Below are 7,319 nucleotides of genomic sequence, written 5' to 3'. Positions count from 1 at the left end.
AAAGGAGATGGAGAAAGCTGGCTTCGTGGTGAGGCACCTGTAAATCACCTGCAGGCAAAGGAAAGCTCTCCAGTGGAGCCTGGTGAGAGACGTCATCATAACAGCGAGCATGGCATGAGTGTTTACTGTGTGCTAGGCCCTGTGTTCACACCGGGATGCGTTTCATCTCACTTAAAGCTCACTCAAGCCTGTGAGGTAGGTTCTGATGTCACACACTCACTTAACAGATAACAGGCACAGAGAGGTTAGGTCACTTGCCCCAAGTTCTCTCTTGGTCTGAGTTAGGATTCCTGTCCCAAGAACCTGATTTTGGAGAACCGGAGCTTTGCCTCACCACCTGTGAATGCTTTAGGGACCGCACCCTGGTGGTCAGGGGTGCACCATGGGGGGAGGGGACCCTCCCAAGCAGAAGTGTCCCCTTCAGAGGCAGATTCAGAACTGTGGCCAATGAGGACCACACAGAGCTACCAGTGGTCCTGGGGTGGGGGGCAGAATCACAGAATCACGGGAGCAGCTCCTATAACCTCCACATGTTTATGGGCAGGGACACTGAAGCCCAGAAAGACAAGATGGACGGATCCCAAAGACGCGCCGCTATTGTGTAAGCCAGGCTTGGATCTGATTGCGTAACTCCAGATATTTTAAAATGCTAATAACATGTTCTGAGAATAGATATTCTGTAAGAAAAACCTTAAAGTGGGTGTATTCTTTGATATTTCTAGGAATTTGTCCTAAAGAATATGTATGCAGCCAGGCATGGTGGCGCAGGCCTGTAATCCAGTGACCCGGGAGGCTGAGGCAGGAGGATCACAAGTTCAAAGTCAGCCTCAGCAACTTAGTAAGGTCCTAAGAAACTTAGCAAGACCCTGTCTCAAAATAAAAAATAAAAAGGGATGGGGATGCTGGGCATGGTGGTGCATGCCTGTAATCCCAGCGGCTCAGGAGACTGAGGCAAGAGGACGGCAAGTTCAAAGCCAGCCTCAGCAACTTAGTGAGGTCCTAAGCAACTCAGTGAGACCTTGTCTCTAAATAAAATATAAAAAAGGACTGGGGCCTGTGGCTTAGTGGATAAGTGCCCCTGGGTTCAAAACCTGGTACCAAAAACCAAAAAACTTTAACAAAAATTACCAACAATAGTGAGATTGATTAAGTTAATTATGATTTATTTACTTAAAGAATACTGTATAATATTATCAAAAAAATTCCCATTTTGTAGGTCTGAAGCTCTTAACTGGGATTCATCAGTGAATTTCAGGGCATTATGGTTCTCCTAAAGTTGGGGGTGCAATGTGGAATGTGAGTTTCTCCGGGAAGTGAATCTCCATCTGGTTTAAGATTTTCAAAAGAATCTGTGACTAAAACAGGTTAAAAACGACTATTTGAAAATTACAGAGCTGGGGATATAGCTCAGTTGGTAGAGTGTTTGCTTTGCAAGCACAAGGCCCTGGATTCAGTCCCAGCAACCCCCCCGCAAAAAAAAAAATTACATTAAAAAAAAACTTTTGTGTAAAATGTAGATGGTAGAGTATCAACAACTATCAACTTATGATTTATGTTTTATCTCTGCTCCCTCCCTATTATTGTTATTATTAATATATTTAAAAAAAATTTTTGTTACTAGGGATTGAACTCAGGGTCCACTCAATCACTGGGCCACATCCCCAGTCCTATTTGGTATTTTATTTAGAGACGAGGTCTCCCTGAGTTGCTTGGGGTATCACTAAGTTGCTGAGGCTGGCTTTGAACTTGCTATCCTCCTGCCTCAGCCTCCCGAGCTGCTGGGATTATGGGCATGTGCCACCACACTTTGTTCCTCCCATATGACTTTGAAGGGAACCCCAGACATTGTTTTACTTAGAAACAGCTCAGAATAAATCTGTAGAAGGACTCTTTTTAAAAAGGCATAGGCACAATATATTTACCACACTTCAAAAATGACTTAACTGTAATCAGTATTTCTTTGTTTCCATCAGATGTCCAGTTAAAATAAATAACTTTCATTAACACCCCCCCAACCCATTACTAAGTGAGAAAAGTAAAAATGGATAGTCTGTGGCCCCATTGTGAAAATACACGCACCATAATGGTAACATAGTTATTGGAGGGTCATAGGATTACAGAGGTTTCTTCCTTTCCCAAGTTTCCTATGTTGTATGTATAATATATGTATGTATAATATATGTTGTAATATAAATATAAATGGAAAAATAGATGATAGGTATTGGGGTCTATTTTTTTGTATTGGGGATTGAACCCTGGGGTGCTCTACCATTGAACTACACCCCCGGCCCTTTTTATTTTCTATTTTGAGATGGGGGTCTTGCTGAGTTGGCCAGGCTGGGTCTCGAACTTTCCATCCTCCTCTTCCAGTCTTTGGAGTAGCTGTGATTACAGGCATGTGCCACTGTGCCCTGCAATGGATTTCTTCCAAAAAGTCCCCTCTGGCTCAGCATCCAAGTTCCAATATTTTATCATGGTCCATCTTGAGGTGCGAAAGTCCAGCCCCGCAGAGAGGTTGGATTCTTGGCCACAACTGCCCGGAGCAGGGGGCTGTGGAGGCTGCTGGGATGTTCCTGCTGGCCTTCCCAGCCTCTTGGGAGGACACAGGAGCAGAGGCTCTGGGATGTCTCTCAAGCTCTGGTCCCTGATGTCCTGCCACCTCCGCCCTCTTACCTTCCCACCTTTATCAAGCCTCACACGTTGGGAGCACTTTGCTGCTGGAGTTGACAGACCAAACGAAACAGAGGCGGTGGCAGATAACCAGAGTCCCTTCTTGCCACACGTAGGCCTGTTGGCTTGTGGGGCCTGGAAGAGAAGGCATCTTGTTTCCCCAACACATTCCACAGTCATGTCCCCGGGGCTGTCACCCCTCCAGCCCCCTGGACTTTCATGATTGAGACAAAAAGGGAATGAAAGACCTGTCATTGTTAACATCGCTATGTTCTTTCCTCCAAAGTTCCAGTTTTGCTGTGTGACCTTGGGCAAATCCCTCCCTCTCTGGGCCTCTGCTTTTGCATCTGGACGGGGAGGGATTAGGGCCAGATGATTTCTGAGACTTCCATTGTCCTCCAAACCCCAACTCTGATTTCATCCAGAGTTCCTAAATTTATCAGAAATAGGAAGCAGCTCCACCACACCTCTAAATGTCAGCCCGGAATCTCACATCTATCTCAGGACACGGTGTGAAGACCAGTTAAAAGTTTTCTGATGGAGAGAACATAAGATAAACATTTCACCTCAAGACCTGTACACACACACACACTTGAAATAGAAATTCGTGCAGTAACATCCATAAGATGTACTCTGACATTTTCAATTTTTTAAAAATTTCTAATTGTTGGGGCTGGGGTTGTGGCTCAGATGGTAAAGCACTTGCCTAGCATGTGTGAGACACTGGGTTCAATTCTCAGCACCACATATTTACAAATAAAGCAAAGGTTCATGGACAATTAAAACATTTTTAAAAATTTTCTAATTGAAATTCATATTTTCACAATTCACAAAACAGATACTACTTGTACTTTGAAAAACACTGATTTTTGTAGCCATACCTTTATTTCTGAGCAAGGTGGTATCAGTACAGACAAATACAAATAATTGCACACACACACACACACACACACACACACACACACATACACAACAGATTCTATATTAACTATCTTTGATTACTAGGTTTCTCACACTCTAATGTGCGTACAAATCACCTGGAATGTTTTTAGAATACAGACTCTGGTTCAGTACAGCAAGTCACAGATGAGGCCAGGGCTCTGCATTTCTAACTAATGTGACCCTTGGAGATGCAGATGCTGGGTCAGACTGCAAATAGACATTCATTTCATGTCTCAAACTATTATCACCAATGGGACCATTTTTCCTTCCATCCTTCCATAAATGTGTTTAGAGAATCAATGGATTCAAGTCTCTGCTCCTTCCAACTGAGGAACTTTTTTTTTTTTTTTTTTTGGTACCAGGGATTGAACTCAGGGAACCTTGACCACTGAGCCACATCCCTAGTCCTATTTTGTATTTTATTTAGAGACAGGGTCTCACTGAGTTGCTTAGGGCCTCACTAAATTGCTTAGGCTGGCTTTGAATTCTCCATCCTCCTGCCTCAGCCTCCTGAGCCACTGGGATTCAGGCAGGAGCTACCATGCCGGGCAGAAATGGTAATTTAAAAATCAGGTGACCAAGCATAAACTGTCATAGAAACAACTTGACAAATGTAACTGTGCTAAACACAACGTGGTCTCTTCCTGGATCAGATCCTGGCCCAGGAAAAGAGTATAAGTGAAAAAAACTGGTGACATTGGAATGAAGCCTGCAGTTGAGTTTAAATGTAACACGTCAATGTTAGTATCTTTGTTTTGATAAATGTCCCATGGTTATGTAAGATGGTAACAATAGGGGAAACTGAGGGGTGAAGGGGATAAAGGAACTTTTCTATATTATTTTTACAACTTTTCTACCTAGATTATTCCAAAATAAAAAAGTTTATCGAAAATGTATGCACTTCATATGAATTATATACGTTTGCCATTACCGAAAAAATTGCATTTACAATGATCCTGACAGTGAGTGTGTATATTGAGCGTCTAGTATGTGCCAGTTCTCCTGAAAGATTATTCCGCCCCCCACATCTTCCTAAGCACCCACCAAGGAATGGGGCCATATGGTAGACTCCTGGCTGAGCATATTGCCAGTAGCATCTCCTCAAGGATTGCTTGCATTACACAAGTTACTGCTCTTTTGTTCATTATTAGACACATATGTATTAGGTAATTTCTATATGAGTTGCTGTGTCAGGTAGTAGGGAGGCCTCAGTGATCTGGATAGTCTTGACTCCTCTCCTCCTGGGGCTTCTAACCTCATTATGACAAGTCACATAGATGCCACCTGCGGAGAACCTGATGCTACCATTCAAACTGATGAACATGAACTCTGTGGAGTGCAAAGTATTAGGAAATGGTGTTTAGAGCTAAGGGAATAAAACAGGCTACTGCCCGAGTAGCAGGTTCATATTCTTAATTATTGTTGATATTTATTATAATTTACTAATTAGAAATAAAGCATAATAAATAATATGAGTGTTTTATAATTTATTTCAACTACTTTTGTTTTGCTATTGTTAATTAAAAATACATTTACATTTTTATTTCCCATGACCACATAATTGTAGTGATTAAAAGCAAGATCTTTGCAGTCAGAGAGATCTAGACTTGAATCCTAGTTCTCCTAGGTCCTAGTTGAGGACACATGAATATTAAAATAAAAGTGTGTGCTGCACATAGTGAGAGCTTTTCCAGCTGCCCTTAGGGCATTGTGATGAAGCTGGAGGGCGGGGGTCCTGCTTCAAGATTTCAGGAAAAAAACTGTATATTTGTGAACCGAGGATGTGCACCTATTCTGTTCTGGTGTTTTCTGTGCAATCTGCTGGAGTCTTAAAAAAAAAAAATCTATAACCATTGCTCTGTTTGGTACTGAGCAGGACAGCCCCACTCGATTCCAATCCACACTGATGGCTTAGTTGCCTCAGGCAAAGACAACTCTAAACTAATATCAGAGCAAGTAGAAAGCTGTCAGATCAAGTGACAAGACACGGAGAAGAAACATACGCATGTTTGAATGTCAAGAGTCCAAGTGACAAATATATCTGGGTTTGTGCAATTACATTTTTTTCTTACAACAGAGAATGAAAAACAGGGGATCTGCGTTGGTGGTGACTTTGCAGATCATCTCTAACTCCAGTTTCATTTAACCAATTGTTTCTATCAGCAAATGGATTTGGAGACTCAACTCTAAGTCAGATATGTGCTGTGTTAGAGGTAGGCAGGAACAGAGCATGCCTTCTAGGAATCCGTAAACTTCGGTTAACAAAATTCAGTCCAGGTAACTTAAATAATTTGTTGGACTTAAGAAAATTTAAGTTTTATTCCTTTTTTTCCCTACATTTTCACTATATCATATTTAACTGTATATATAGACTTTGCTGGAGCCACACAGCTAACAAGAAAAAGAATTTTTATGCATAAGTAGTACCTACTATCCCCACTAACTCCAGATGCTCAAAGCATGATTTGTGCCTCAGACCCGCAGGTGGTCTTTACTGAAAATGCAGATTCCCTGCCCACCCCTGATTGCAAATTCCTGCATCACCAAACTAGAACAACTAGCACTTATTAGGATGATTCCCACGTGGCAAAGAAAGCAGCAAAGATTTTTTAAAAATGGCCCCAGAAATTTAAATTAATGAACTAAGCTAACAAAAACAAACACCATTTACCTTTTATTGGAATAAAGTCAACTCCTACCTTTTTTCCTCTGGTGCCACAGCTAATTGCATCCATTATGTGTTTTTAACAGGTGCTGTAAATCAGGGTGCCCACAAGAGCAGAGCGCTATGGAGGGGCGGGGGAAGGGCGCTTTCCATCTCACAAAGCAAAACACAAAACAAGTGTCAGCCCCTCAAACAAGCGCCCGCCCGCCCACCAGAGCTCTCAGGCCCGGCTGGTCTCCCCTCCCGCTCTGCCCGCCTCTCCCAGCCGCCCCTGCTTGCCGGGGTTGCACAACAGCCTCTTCCGGGCCCTACAAATCACAACCCTGTCCTAATTCTTGAGCAGGCGCCCTTTACACTACCCAGCCACACAGCCTTCAGCATTTGTAACCTCTCTCTTTTCCAGGTTATCATCATCTGTCAGATCTGAAGTCAAACAACAAAAAACATGTCAGGTGAGTGGCTGGGAGAGACACTTGGCTGTTTATGAGAAATATTCCATTATAATCTGATGCAAAATGTTAGGATGCATCCGTCAGTGCCCAGGCTCAGAGAGGGTCCCCCGCTCTGCAAGCGAGCTGATTAGTGTGTGGTTCTAACCCATGTTTATACTCTCTGGCTCCGCTGCAAACACCCTTGGAAAAACCTGGCTCAGTGGATGCCTGGCTGCCTGGTCCACTCAGTTTCATTCAATTAGGATACCCAGTTTGAGACTTAATGGGTTTTGGCGAGCTCAATAGACTGATTGGGTTTTATACACATGTACAGAAAGATTTGATTTCCTCTGCAGAATTTATGGCAGGGGAGAAGAGGTAATTAGATTAATTTCTGCTCTGGTTTCTGGAGCTTTCCTTTCTGTTCTCTCTTCTCCTGCCACCTTTTTTTCTTTTTAAATCGACTTTTTTTGGGGTCTTGCTTGCACGAATGAAAATGAATTTAATAACCGCCAGCAGTTGGTTTGAATTTGGAGCTGGGTTTCACTGTGGCTTCTCATTCGTTGCTTCATACTCTGGGTGGGTTTTAGGAAGCTAATGAGGACAATCTT

Source organism: Sciurus carolinensis, chromosome 6 (genome assembly GCF_902686445.1).
Source record: "Sciurus carolinensis chromosome 6, mSciCar1.2, whole genome shotgun sequence".
NCBI classification, from domain to species: Eukaryota; Metazoa; Chordata; class Mammalia; order Rodentia; family Sciuridae; genus Sciurus; species Sciurus carolinensis.
The sequence above is the reverse complement of the archived record's forward strand: the minus strand, read 5'-3'. Positions refer to the sequence as shown.